Source organism: Lissotriton vulgaris, chromosome 1_1 (genome assembly GCF_964263255.1).
Source record: "Lissotriton vulgaris chromosome 1_1, aLisVul1.2, whole genome shotgun sequence".
Classification (NCBI taxonomy): domain Eukaryota; kingdom Metazoa; phylum Chordata; class Amphibia; order Caudata; family Salamandridae; genus Lissotriton; species Lissotriton vulgaris.
This window is the reverse complement of record NC_141685.1, coordinates 444410994-444425600: the sequence shown is the minus strand read 5'-3', so window position 1 is coordinate 444425600 and position 14607 is coordinate 444410994. Positions and strand designations below refer to the sequence as shown.

The window sequence follows — 14607 nt, the reverse complement described above, 5'->3', positions numbered from 1 at the left end:
TGTTCCAACAACCTTTTTCTAGGGGGGCCGGTCGTGGTAGGGGCCTCACGACCGGCCGTGGCGGTCAGAACCAACCCAATAGGGGACAAGGCTCCGGCATAGGCCAGTACAACTCCTCGGCCAACTACAACAACTTCTACCCCACCAAGGGACAATGGTTTCGTGGCAGAGGCGGCTTCAGGAACGACGCTGGAAACAATAGTTCCCACGGTGTGTGTAATCCATCCGGATCGAGTGCTAATAGGAGGGCGGTTGGCTTGTTTCCCAGAGGCCTGGCGGGCAATCACGAGGGACGCCTGGATTCTTCAGACCGTGTGAGGTTTCCATATAGAATTTTACGATCAGCCTTTCCAGGCGAGAGCGCCTCATCCAATTGTTTTCTCGCAAGAAGATGGGCGGTTGATCAACGAAGAGGTCTCAGAGCTGTCACGCAAAGGGGCCATTTGCTGATCAACAAGACACCCCTCAGGTTTCCTCAGCAATGTGTTCCTAGTGGAAAAGACGGACGGGGGCAAGAGCCCCGTTATAAACCTTCGGGAGTTCAACGGCTGGTTGGTGTACAACCATTTCAAGATGGAGGGTAACCACCTCCTGAGAGATGTGCTCTTGCCCAACGACTGGATGGTCCGGTTGGACCTCAAGGACGCTTATCTGGTGGTTCCCATACACCCGCCTCACCGTCGATTCCTACAGTTTCTCTGGCGAGACCAGATTTTCGAATTCATGGCCCTTCCGTTCGGACTTTCCTCGGCCCCCTGGTGTTTCATCAAGTTGCTACGCCCAGCAGTGGAGGTCCTTCGGAGTCAGGGAATTCGGATGATCGTCTATCTGGAAGACATTCTGCTTATGGCCCAATGTCCCAACAAGTTTGTGCTTCAACTCGACCAGACAATTTCTCTCTTGCAGGCTCTGGGTTTCATTGTCAACAAGGACAAGTCAGTCTTCACTCAGTGCAGGCGTCTTTAAGCCTTGCCTCTCGAAAGATGGCCAAGATACGGCACGTGCTTCGGCAGACGATCGCCATGTCTCACACGTCCCTACGACAGATTGCCAGGGTAGTAGGGCTTCTCTCATCCTCGATTCAGGCAATCTTTCCAGGGCCGATTCAGGCAATCTTTCCAGGGCCGCCTCATTATCGGGCCCTGCAGCGCCTCAAGGCTTACCACCTCAGAAGGGGCCTAACTTACGAGCGGAAGCTTGTCTCCTTTCTGGTGAAGAATTGGCTTGGTAGTTTAGTCTGCCCTGTTCCCATGATGCACTGGGCCAGGGACAGACTGATTTGCATATAGCCAGGTTCTGAGCTGGGATGGTGCAGTGAGCTAAATAACGGTGATGGATCAAGCCCTGATCTTTGGACTGGGTAAGAGTGGTCTGCTTAATTCAGACACTCTGTTCATCACCACATCCTTTTCTGAGTCGTAACTTACGAGCAGTCAGTTCCTCTGTCGGAGGAAGTGAAATGAGAAATGTCCTGGTGGCTCTCCCATATGGAGGCGTGGAACGGCCAAGCAATCATCGAGTCGATACCGGATCTGATAATAGAATCGGACGCCAGCAGAACAGGCTGGGGTGCCCGCTGTGGGGATTTTTCCACAGGCGGCGGTTGGTCGTTAGAGGAGCAACAGCTCCATATCAATTGTCTAGAGATCCTGGCTGGCTCTTTTGCGGTCCGTTGCTGGACCAAGGACTCGGCGAAGTCATGTGTTCTTTTACGGATGGACAACATATCAGCGGTCCGCTATGTCAACCACCTGGGAGGCCCTCGGTTGCGGGCTTTAGCAGACCTGGCGAAGGATTTTTGGGATTATTGCCTAGCCCATCAGGTCTCGGTGACGGCGAAGTACATCCCGGGCCAGGCCAATCAGGTGGCGGATTGGCACTCAAGGTACCTGCGGGATTCGAGTCTCTGGAAGCTGGACGCGAGGGTGTTTCACTGGTTAGAAACCATGTGGGGCCCGTTTTCGGTGGATCTGTTCGCGTCCTGTCTCGACTTCCAGTTGCCGAGGTTTTTCAGTTGGAGACCGGATCCTTTGGCGGAGGCGACTGATGTGTTCCTCCAAGATTGGAGTCGGGAACAGCCCTACGCTTTTCCCCCGTTCTCGATGGTGGTGAGGTCGGCTGCCCATCTGCGCCGCCAGAAAGCGGACGTGGTGATGGTGGTGCCCTGGTGGAGGTCGCAAGTTTGGTTTCCGGTTCTTCTGGAACTTTCTTGGGATTCTCCAATCCTACTCCCCCGGTTTCCTCGTCTCCTTCTCAATCAAGACGGGGAGCCTCATCACCTCATCATGCAGGATTCTCTCCGCCTCATGGCGTGGCGGCTTTCAGGAGACGCTGGGCTCGGCTGAGTCCTTCTTGTCTAAAGCGTGGGCCGACAGTACAACAAAGAGGTACTGCTCGGCTTGGTCCAGGTGGGTTCGTTGGTGTCTTCGACGGGACCTGGATCCCCTGGTCGCAGGTGTCGTTCCCATCTTAAACTTCCTAGCGGAGCTGGCGGCGGATGGGCTGGCCTACAGGACCATTAACGCAATGCGTTCGGCGATCTCGGCAGCGCATGAACCACTGGATGGGGCCCCTGTCGGGGAGCATCCCTTGGTTTGCAGGCTTCTTCGGGGTGTACGTCTTTCTTTACCCCCGGAGCTGAGGTATTCCGTCTTGTGGGACATGAATGTGGTTTTAAACCTTTTTCTTTCCTGGCAGCACAATCGCTATCTTTCACTGAATGAGTTATCCGCAAAGTTGGCTATGCTTTTGTGTATAGTGTCCTGTCTCCGGGTTTCTGATGTGCGTGCCTTGGATATCTCTGCACGGATGTTTTCCCCTGAAGGGGTTACGTTTACTGTGGGACGCCGTACGAAGTCCGCTACGAGATCCATCTCGTATCCGGCCTTTGTGGACGTTCCCAAACTCTGTGTGAGGCAGTGTTTGAAGACGTACGAAGACGTGACAGTGGATTTTCGCATCCCGGGCGAGAGGCAACTTTTAATTGCTCTTCGAAAACCGCACAAGGCGGTATCTTCCCCCACTATCGCGCGTTGGGTGCAGTGGGTGCTCCAAGAAGCTGGCATTGATACTAAACAATTTGGAGCTCATTCGGCTAGAGGTGCCATGGCCTCGAAAGCTTTCTCTTTAGGAGCACGTTTGGAGGACCTGATGCGTGCGGCGGACTGGTCCTCGGACTCCACTTTCAAGCGGTTTTATTTTAAGCCTGTGGTGAATATTGCAAGTTTGGTGGTTAATCAGCTTTGAACAAGCATAATCTGAAGCCTCCGGTCCTGACATAGAATCGAAATTTGCCTAGCATAGTAACGGTAAGTTTCAATTCTATTAAGGACACGGAGGCGAGGATTATCCCACCCATGCTTCCTGCGGAGATCCCTCCCCGTATGGCTGTAAGTAATCAGTTTACCATAACATGAGATCATTAAGACTTGCTGTGATGACAAGTGTTGTTCTTAAAGGTTTGGTCTTTTTCCTCTGGCGGAATGGCAACGCTCACGCTGTTGTGCTTTTCCTGCTAGGCAATGATGGCGCAAAGCAAGACCGTGGATGAGGTGGCGTGTCTCGCGCGGAGGAAGAGACCACAAGATGGACGTCCTACCTTAAGGATTATGGACACTGTAAGAAGTACTATGTACATGGAATGATGGGATATGGAGTTCCCTGAATGTGTTCTGATTTTTTCTGTTGATCTTATTAACCCGATGTTGGGTATTATGTGATATATTTTTTCATGTTTATTGCTTTTCTGGCTGCTATGCGGTGACTTTTGAATAAACAGCGGAGAGAGAAAAGCATAATCCTCGCCTCCGTGTCCTTAATAGATTTGAAACTTACCGTTACTATGCAAGGCAAATTTCGATTATACGTTTTACTCGACTCCCCACAATTTTTATTACAGAATTGATTACATCCTTGTCAACAGCCCCTTCACACACCTCATTGAAGAAACCAACATAGCACCCAAACTGGTCTCCGACCACTCCAGCATACAAACAAAACTAGCTGGCTCAAGATCCATTCTTCCCCCGAAAAGATGGCGCTTTAATGATGATATTTTAACCGAACCCGAAAACAAAAAAAAGATTGAGACCACCATACATGATTATCTCACTTTAAATGATACTCCAGGCTCGGACATAGCAATTGTCTGGGATGCGCTTAGGACCACTATAAGGGGGGTGATTATTGGCATCCGGGCACAAACAAATAAGAAATTAAACCTCGAGCTCAATAATCTAGAGAGAGACATTAAAACCCTAGAGTTATCTCATGCAGCTGATCTTCAAAACACACCAATTCTGAATGATCTCACTAAAAAAAAATACGAGTACAATGCGATTCTTAGCAGAAGAGCTGGGGTTTAGATGAATAAATTTAAAGCCTTGAAAGTATGTGAGGGCAACAAAGCCGGAAAATTACTGGCGTCTTATCTCAAACATAAGAAAAAGCAATTTAATATCGCCTCAATCAAAGACCAAAACACTGTCGTCCAAACTAAACAACACCACATTCTACACACCTTCAAATCCTTCTATGAAGATCTTTACAAAAATAAATTAGACTTTGACCCACAGGCGTGCTCTGACTACCTGAACTCCTTAGGTCTCCCCGAAACTCAATGAAGCGGATAGCTCTAAACTGAATTCCCCCCTCACGTTACAGGAAATCTCGGCTTCCATTAAGACCCTCAAAAGCAATAAAGCACTAGGCCCTGACGGCTTCTCAGACGGATTCTATAAGGAACTCGTAGCCCAACTCTGCTAAAATTATTCCAATCCTTCGCTTCAAAAAAAGGGGTAACTAACTCAATGAGTGAGGCTACCATCATCATCATCCCTAAAGAAGGGAAAGATCCTTTACAGACAAAAAATTATCGGACAATATCATTAATAAAACTGGATTGTAATATCTACGCTACAATTCTTACGACCAGACTGAACTCGCTCCTCCCTAAGCTAATCAGTACGTCACAGGTTGGTTTCCTAAAACATCGCACGTCTAACCATAACACGAGGCTACTTTGCCATGTCATAGAAAAAGCCAAGTTGACTGCAGCTACCTCCGTTGCCATTACGGTGGACGCAGAGAAAGCTTTCGATAGGGTCTCTTGGCTCTTTCTCAAACATTGCATGATCAACTTCAACTTAGGGAACACTTTCATAGATATTGTAATGGCTCTATACTTCTCACCGTCCGCCTGTATTGCCATAAATGGCTCACTTTCGGAACCATTTAAACTTGAACAGGGAACCAGGCAGGGCTGCCCCCTCTCCCCAACGCTCTTCCTCCTGGCGATGGAACCCCTACTCTCTGACATTAAAAAGAATGATAACATCAAGGGAATTCATTTTGGTGATACCTGCGTTAAACTAGCCGCCTCTGCGGATGACATCCTGATAGTCTCTGAATCCCCGGAACCTTCCATTGCAGCCTTGATGTCCACCATTGAAACGTATTCCACCCATTCGGGATATAAACTCAATCGGGAAAAATCGGAGGACAAACCCTTAAACATTCTAGCCACCAAAACATGCTGGGGAATTCTAGACTCTGCTGGAAATCAGGTTTATAAAATATCTGGGGATAGAATTTGGTGACTCCCTTATAGCAACCCTTCAGCAAAACGAAAAAACTACCTTATCTAAAATCAAAAGCCAACTGGAAGGATGGTCCCCTTGCTTCATCACTTGGTGGGGCAGAATCGAGACCATCAAGATGATGTTATCACCTCTAGTGAATTATCTTATTACCATGCTTCCTCTAACCCTTACCCAAGACTTCTACCACAAACTAGACCATGCACAAAAGGCGAGGATCAGCATTAAAAAATTACGCCTAGACAAATCATTAGGAGGGGTTAACCTACCGGACTTTAGGCGTCATGAGACCGCATTTCTAGCAAAGCAAGGCTCCCACTGGCTAGCCCCCACGGCGGACTACACTCCGGTTTGGCTGGAAGTCGAGCGAGCTATCCTAGAAGGCATCGCCCCTGCTGCTGCCCTCTCTACCAACTTAAACATGCTAACCCACTCGAAACCAATGTTCCGTAATACGAAAGCAGCACTTCTTAAAATCGATACATTTCTGGAACATAGCATTCACCGCTCAGGATTGGAGTCCCTCTGGAATAATCAATCTATACTCTACAAGGGCAAACCACTGTATAATCCACAATGGATTAAAAAGGGCATCCTCTTCCCGCACCAATTATTCGAAGGATCGTACTCTATCCCATTCAGAGACCTACAATCCATTTATAATCTCACGCCAATAGAGTTCTACACCTTTTTAAACATAAAGGCAGCACTCACTAAAGCAAAGTTTTCACCAGTACCCCCCTCTCTCCCGATTTATCTCTCTAGGTTAAACAAATCAGGCCACCAGGTGTCCTCACTATACAAACTCATTCGCCCCCAACATTCCAACCTAACCACACCGCTCATTCAGTTCTGGTCCTCACTTTCCTCCATGCCGATTTCAGAAGCCGATTGGACCAATACCTGGGAATCTTGCATGCGACACAAAATTAGCCCTACTTTGTCCCAGACCAAATATTGGCTCCGCCATAAAGCCTTTTGGACTCCGGCGCGTCTCTATGCTCATAACATCAGACCAGACACCTTTTGCTGGAACTGTAAGTGGGCAGAAGGCGACTTAGCACACCTTATTCTCCACTGCGATTGTGTGACCCCCTTTTGGGATAAGATCTTCGAATTCATTAGTTAAGTTTTCCCCATCTCTCCGTCCAGAGAATTACCTTATCTGGTCTTCCGTTTTTTACAAGATCCCTCCCTCAATGCCGATGACAGAGCACTACTAGATCTTCTGATCATAGCAGCGGTCAAGGTAGTCCTCAATAACTGGAAGGACACAAGCAAAGCTAACTTTGCATGCTGGCTCAATTGGGTAATTAGCCTGCTAGGAGCGGATAACATAGCGCTCCAACAGTCACCTTGGCGCCCCCCTAAGAGAAGGATGTGGTCTACCCTAGACAGTTATTTTACCACCCACAAACCGCCTTAGCTATCTTTAACCCCAATATGGGAACGCCAATATGACTACTCTTCACTCTCTTTTGGCAGCCTCAATTCCTCCTGCTCTTGAATCCGTCTCCCACCAAGCCTCCACTCTTGAGCTCTGGTTGAAGGCAGCTGCCGACGTTGTAGCTCCTCTAAAGACTATAAAAATCTCACGCCCCCATGACGTCCAGCGATGGTTCACTGACCAGTTGAAACTTGATAAACTGGCCCTCCGCCAGGCTGAACGTCGCTGGCGCCAGAAGTACGATCCTGCACTCAAGATTGAATTTACTACCTTACTAAGTAAATATAAATCTTCTATTCTAGAGGCTAAGACTTCTTACTTTTCACGCAAAATCCTGGAGTCGGCTTCAAAAGCCAAGGACATCTTTTCAATTGTTAATGAGCTCTCCCTCCCTGATCGCATTACCCTCCCACCTGTTCCCATCCAGGCTCTGTGTGATGAGCTCAATACCTTTTTTCAGGATAAGATCTCTATAATTAAAAACAACATCTCTCCACCCTCTCCCTCCAAATCATTCCCTCTCCCCTCTGAAAATGTCCATAAACTCTACACCTTCCCTCCCATTTCCATCACTGAATTTCACAGTCTTCTCCATAAAGTCAGCTCTGGCTCCCCAAGGGACTGCTGCCCCCCTCACATCTTTAAAGAAATCTTTAGGCTCTGCCCCGACCCCGCCCTGGCCCTCCTCAACTCCTCTTTGACATCAGGGGTTGTTCCAGAGGCTTTTAAGCAGGCCATAGTGTTACCCATCTTGAAGAAGCCTAGCGCAGACCCTCTTGAGATGAGTAACTATAGACCTATCTCTCTCCTCCCTTTTTTGGGAAAGATCTTGGAGACATATGTAACCAAGTGCCTAAGTACCTTTATGGAAACTTCCTCTTTCCTTGACCCTCATCAGGCTGGCTTTCGTCCACTACATTCTACAGGGACGGTGATTGCGGCAGTAATGGACACACTCAGAACTGGTGCCGATAATAACATCCCTCAGGCTCTTGTATTGTTAGATCTGTCGGCGGCTTTTGACACGGTCGATCATACCATCTTGATCGACCGTGTCAGCAACGCCGGCGTTCGCGGCGTCGCCCTTGACTGGGTTCGATCCTTCTTGCAAGGCCGCTCTCAGGCTGTCCACCTCTCCACCTTCTCCGCCCCTTTCAATCAATCAATCAGTGACATTTATAGAGCGCGCTACATACCCGTAGGGTCTCAAGGTGCTGGGGGGGGGGGGGGGGGGGGGGAGTGCCTCTACTGCTCGAACAGCCAGGTCTTCAGCTTCTTCCTGAAGGAGAGGTGGTCCTGGGTCAGGCGCAGGTCGGGAGGGAGGGAGTTCCAGGTCTTGGCGGCCAGGTAGGAGAAGGACCTTCCTCCAGTAGTCGCTCTGCGGATGCGGGGGACGGCGGCGAGGGCGTGGTTGGCTGATCGGAGGTGTCGTTTGGGAGCGTAGAAGTTGACTCGGCTGTTGAGGTAGCTCGGTCCTTGGTCGTGTAGGGCTTTGTGTGCGTGGGTGAGGAGGCGGAAGGTGATTCTTTTGTTGACGGGGAGCCAGTGAAGGTCTCTCAGATGTCCGGAGATGTGGCTGGTTCGAGGGATGTCGAGGATGAGTCTGGCTGAGGCGTTCTGGATCCGCTGGAGTCTCTTCTGGAGCTTGGCGGTGGTACCGGCGTAGAGGGCGTTGCCGTAGTCCAGTCGGCTGGTGACGAGGGCCTGGGTGACGGTCTTCCTGGTCTCGGTGGGGATCCACCAGAAGATCTTCCGTAGCATGCGTAGGATGTTGAAGCACGCCGAGGAGACGTTGTTGACTTGCCTGGTCATGGAGAGGGAGGAGTCCAGGATGAAGCCCAGGTTGCGTGCATGGTCTGTCGGTTTGGGTGCGGTGCCCAGGGCGGGAGGCCACCAGGAGTCGTCCCAGGCGGAGGGTGAGGAGCCCAGGATGAGGACCTCCGTCTTGTCCGAGTTCAGTTTCAGGCGGCTGGTCGTCATCCATTCGGCTACCTCTTTCATCCCTTCGTGAAGGTTGGCTCTGGCGGCGGCGGGGTCGTTGGTCAGGGAGAGGATCAGCTGGGTGTCGTCGGCGTAGGAGATTATGCTGAGGTTGTGTTTGCGTACGATGGCCGCGAGGGGGCTCATGTAGACGTTGAAGAGGGTGGGGCTCAGAGATGATCCTTGAGGGACGCCGCAGATGACTTCGGAGGCCTCTGACTTGTACGGTGGTAGGCGGACTCTCTGTGTTCTTCCGTCGAGGAAGGAGACGATCCATTCCAGCGCCTTGTCCTGGATTCCGATGTTGCTGAGGCGCCGTACTAGGGTGCGGTGGCAGACCGTGTCGAATGCCGCGGAGAGGTCTAGGAGGATGAGGGCCGCTGTTTCTCCCTTGTCCATAGGGGCTCGGATGTCATCGGTGGCGGCGATGAGGGCGGTCTCGGTGCTGTGATTGGCTCGGAAGCCGGACTGTGAGGGGTCGAGGGCTCCGTTCGTCTCGAGGAAGGCGGCCATCTGCTTGTTGACGGTCTTCTCGATGACTTTGGCTGGAAACGGGAGGAGCGAGATGGGGCGGTAGTTCTTGAGGTCGGTGGGGTCCGCTGTTGGTTTCTTGAGTAGAGCGCTGAGTTCCGCGTGCTTCCAGCTCTCAGGGAAGGTGGCGGTGTCGAAGGATGTGTTGATGATGTCTCGCAGGTGGGGTGCGATGACAGCGTCGGCCTTGTTGAAGACGTGGTGAGGGCAGGGGTCGGTCGGAGATCCGGAGTGGATGGAGTTCATCGTGCGGATGGTGTCTTCGGTGCTGATCGGGGTCCAGGCGTGGAGGGTGGTGGTGGGGGGTGGTTGTTCGGCCATGGTGTGCGTTGGTTGGTTGTTGAAGCTGTTGTGTATGTCCGCGATCTTGTTGTGGAAGTAAGAAGCGAGGGAGTTGCAGAGGTCTTGCGATGGGGTGATGTCGTTGTTTCCTGCGCTGGGGTTGGAAAGCTCCTTCACGATGTTGAAGAGTTCCTTGCAGTTGTGTGCGTTGTTGTCCAACCGGTCCTTGAATGCTGTTTTCTTGGCGGCGCGGATCAGCTGGTGGTGTTTCCGGGTGGCAAGTTTGAAGGAGGTCCTGTTGTCCGGTGTAGGTTCCCTTCTCCAGACTTTCTCGAGGGCTCGGCAGTTCTTCTTGGAGCTCTTGAGTTTGTCGGTGAACCATGGGGCCTTCTTGCTGCCGGGTCTGCTAGGCGGGGTCCTCAGTGGGGCGAGTTCGTCCGCGCAGTTGCTGATCCACTTCGTGAGGTTGTTGGCGGCCTGGCTGGGGTTCGCTGAGCTGGCAGGAGGGTGCTGGCTCAGAGAGGTGGCGAGCTGGTCTGCTGTGATCTTGTTCCAGCTTCTGCGGGCGGTCTGATGCTGGTGTTGGTGGGTCGTTGTTTTCTTGAAGGTGAAGTGGACGCAGCTGTGGTCCGTCCATTGAAGCTCTGTGGCGTGGCTGAAGTCGATGTCTGTGCAGGAAGAGAAGACTGCGTCGAGTGTGTGTCCGGCGAGGTGGGTGGGGGTGGACACCAGTTGCTTGAGTCCAAGGTTGGCGAGGTTGTCGAGCAGGGTGCTGGTGTTGCGGTCGTTGTTGTTCTCCAGGTGGAAGTTGAGGTCTCCCAGGAGGATGTAGTCGGCGGAGGGGAGGGCGTGCGGGCTGACGAAGTCGGCGATGTCCTCGCTGAATTGTGTGCGTGGTCCAGGGGGTCGGTAGATCAGGGTGCCTCTGAGGGTGGTGTTCGGGTTGGTGTGGATCTGGAAATGCAGGTGTTCGGCGCTGGTCAGGGTGTTGTCGGTGCTGGTCGTGAGACGGATGGTGTTCCTGTGGATGATGGCGATGCCTCCTCCCATCTGGTTGGCGTTTCGGTCCCTCCGGACGATCTTGCAGCCCTCTGGGATGGCGATGGCGATGTCGGGAGCTGAAGAGGCGTTCATCCAGGTCTCCGTGAGGAAGGCAACGTCAGGGGCTGTGGCGTCTAGAAGGTTCCAGAGTTCGATGGCGTGTCTGTGGACGGAGCGGGTGTTGAGCAGGATGCACTTGAGGTGGGTGCTGCTGGTGTTCGACTTGGCGGGTGCTGGTGCGAGGCTGGTCCGGGTGCAGGAGAACTTGCAGGTGTGGCAGCTGAATGGTCCGTGGGTGCGTCGTGGGGTGGCTTGATGGCATTCTGGGAGTCGGCCGGTGTTGAGTGCGTTGAGGGTGGTGGCGGAGTATGTCAGGCGGGTCGGTCGGGGTCTTCGTGGGCCAGGGGTCCTGGCGCTGGTCGCGATCCGGTTGCGGACGGGCGCAGACGGGCTTACCTTTGGCGCGCCTTCGGCGCACAATCGGCGCGCCCGCTGCGCGTGACCGCTGCGCGTGACCGCTGCGCGTTCGCACGGTCGCCTTTTACCCCCCTCACCTGTGGTGTTCCCCAGGGTTCAGCTCTTTCCCCTCTTCTTTTCAACTTATACATGCAACCACTCATGGCTTCCCTTCGTCACTCCCCTGCTACCATATATAACTATGCAGATGATCTGCAATTGATTTTCCCTTTGGACACTTCCCCCTCCTCCCGTCTTACCATCCAAACCACAATGCTACTCATTTCCGATTGGATGGCCCATAGCCAACTCAAGCTGAATCCGTCTAAAACGGAACTTGTTCTGTTGGGCGGCCCCACCAACCCTTGGGATGACAACTTTTGGCCCCCTTCCCTTGGCGCCCCCCCTCGCCCGGTCAGTACGGTGAAAAGCCTAGGAGTGATCATCTCTGAGGATCTATCTATGAAACCTCAGATCTCTGCAGTAACATCATCCTGCTTTTTCCAGCTGCGCAGGATTCGCAAGATCTGGAGATTCTTAACCAGAGAGGCACTCATTCTAACCATCTTGGCTTTGGTCATCTCCAGGGTTGACTTCTCTAATATCCTGTATGCGGGGATTCCCGCCTACCAGCTTCAAAAACTTCAGCTAATTCAGAACCAGGCTGCTCGCCTGGTGTTTCATCAACCCAAACACCAGCATGTCTCCCCCCTTCTGAAGAGCCTTCATTGGCTCCCTGTGGCTAAACGGTGCTCCTTCAAACTTGGCTGCACCTTATTCAAATCCCTGCACAATCACGCCCCTGAGTTCATTTCTTCCAAACTCAAGAGATACCTCCCACCCCGCAACCTTCGATCTTCTGCAGATAATCTCTTATGCATTCCACTGATCCGCCGTAAAAAACACGGCGGTCTTCGGTTTTCTTTTCTAGGTCCCACTTTTTGGAATTCCCTCCCTTCTTCTTTTCGCCATTGCCCTACCTACGAACTGTTCCGAAAAACCCTGAAAACTCACCTTTTTAAGTTAGCCTTTGAGTAATGCTTCCTGCCTCAGTTTGTTATGTCTGTTATGAGCGCCAAGAAACCGTCTCGGTGTACGTGCGCGGTACAAATTTTTTTAACATAACATAACATAACCCCCCGACCTACACAACTGAACCGCGCTGACAATACCGTAAACCATGAGGGTGACGTTAGCCTACTAGCTAGTGAATTCTGTGACCTTGAGCTCCAACCCCATAACTTTATCGCTTTTTGGTCTGTACTACTCCATGTTCTACCGCTAAAGACTGTTAGATGTGCCTCCATTACAGCCATTACAGCCAACCAAATACGCCGGTATGTACCGGTCTGATTTACTGTGTATTATTTTGTACTTTACTATTCTTTCGACTTAATGTAATGTTTCTTCTGTAATAATGTAATGTAATGTTTTGACTGTAATGCTTTAGTGGCATTTTATTTGATACTGAAACACCCAATAAAATTATATTGAAATCAAAAAAATACGGTTGTCATACACTGAACCTCTAAGCTTAAGTTAACTGTAACTGTTTCACCTCAGACACATTTGCTGAATGGAGAGTAGGTCGATATGGTTGTCCTCTCACTTCCCTTTTGTTTATTCTGGCCCTTGATCCTTTGACTGGCAAAATCCACAAATCTACTGGAGTGAAGGGCATAGCCTCTCCGGCCAAACTTACAAAGATCTTTCTGTGCACCGACAATATCCTGTTTATACTCTCAGATCTAAAGTATCTATACCTGACTTCATGTCCCTCCAGAGACACATTTTCTTAGTTCTCTGGCTCCCGGAGTAATTGGTCTAAAAGTGATATCCTGTTGATGCTCTCATGTCCAAAGTATCTATACTGTGCGTCATGTCCTTCATAGCCTAATTTTCGTCTTTCTCTGGTTCTCAAGTTAATTGGTCTAGCAGTGAGGTGTTGCCAATGTTCAGATCCACTGCTAGGCATTTACCGTTTGAGACAATGCACCTTGGGTACTAAGTTATCTTGTTCAATTCAGTCCTTCAGAATATGGTGCAAGACAATATCCCCACATTGATATTTAAGACGTCCATAGATTGCATCATGCAGTTGAGTTTTCAATTAAACCGGTGCCCTGCCTTGTTCTGATAAACACATAATCCAGTGCTTTTCCATTCTATACATGATCTCACAGAATCCTGAACCCCCTCCTTGATAATGAATCATTGCATGGACCTCACATTCTGACCGGTCTGAATGTTCTGCCAATACATAGGCCTGATAAGTTGGATGCATTGGACTTAACCCTGAGAAAGTACCACACCCACCCTACTCAGTTCAGCTGTTGTGCATAGTTCCCCTGTCGTTCACCAGATTATTATCTCTGCATCTCCCAATATCACAGCCCACACACCTCCTGCACACACCCCTCTCACAAATCCACCAGTTTTCTAGGCGACAGTCTGTTGCTCGCAAGCAATCCACATGATCTGCCTTTGATGAGTGGACCTCTTTATCCCCTAACTGGTGTTCATTATTCCCTCACAACAGCCCCCAATTTCCTTTACCCCTATCTATACCACTCATCTATGGTCTTAGAGAAGCTAATGCTCTTTTCTACATATGATCTCGATTTTAAGTGATTGTAATGTGCAGAGACAATACATTGTATGTTTGTTGATTCCTACATAGCTTACATCACTTTCCTTTGAAAATACCTAATAAAAATGGTGTCAAAAAAAATAAGAGGGGCCTACTTTCTGTACCTGAAGCCCAGAAAGGCTTAACAATAGCACTGAACATTTCTGCAATAGAGGAGTAGCAAGAGTTAAATATATCTTAAGTTGTTGCACGGCACCCGGTAGTAAGAATGTATTAGGTTTGAAGATCCTTGACTATCTTATTCTACAAATATTAGCAAGTCCAGCTGCACTGATGTAAAGGCTAATGTCACTCACCAGCACTGAGGAACTTTAGTAGTAAGTCACAGTCCTGAATCAGTCACCGAAACATTGCTTGGTATCAAACTGTTTCTCTGAACACAACGGTGTGTATGTATGGACAGTAATTGTGTTCCCAACCTTGATCCGGATTCGGACTAGTGAACAAATACTAAATCAGGCACAACTTCACTTTGTTTCCGACTCTGAATTACAATCTTGGCCCAAATGGCACAGCCATGGGCGGTTTCCATCAGGTCAAGTTTGGAGTAAATTAGTTAGATAAACAGCACATATTCGCAATTTGTATACCTCAGAAAAGGGAAAAATGAGAATATTTCCCCA

General features: G+C 50.2%; 1 protein-coding gene across 6 annotated transcripts in view; it reads right to left on the bottom strand.

Annotated features, from left to right (window-relative positions):
* The window catches only part of PATJ (PATJ crumbs cell polarity complex component), a 1366227-nt gene that overhangs the window by 929755 nt on the left and 421865 nt on the right, over positions 1-14607 (bottom strand). The window lies entirely within an intron of this gene.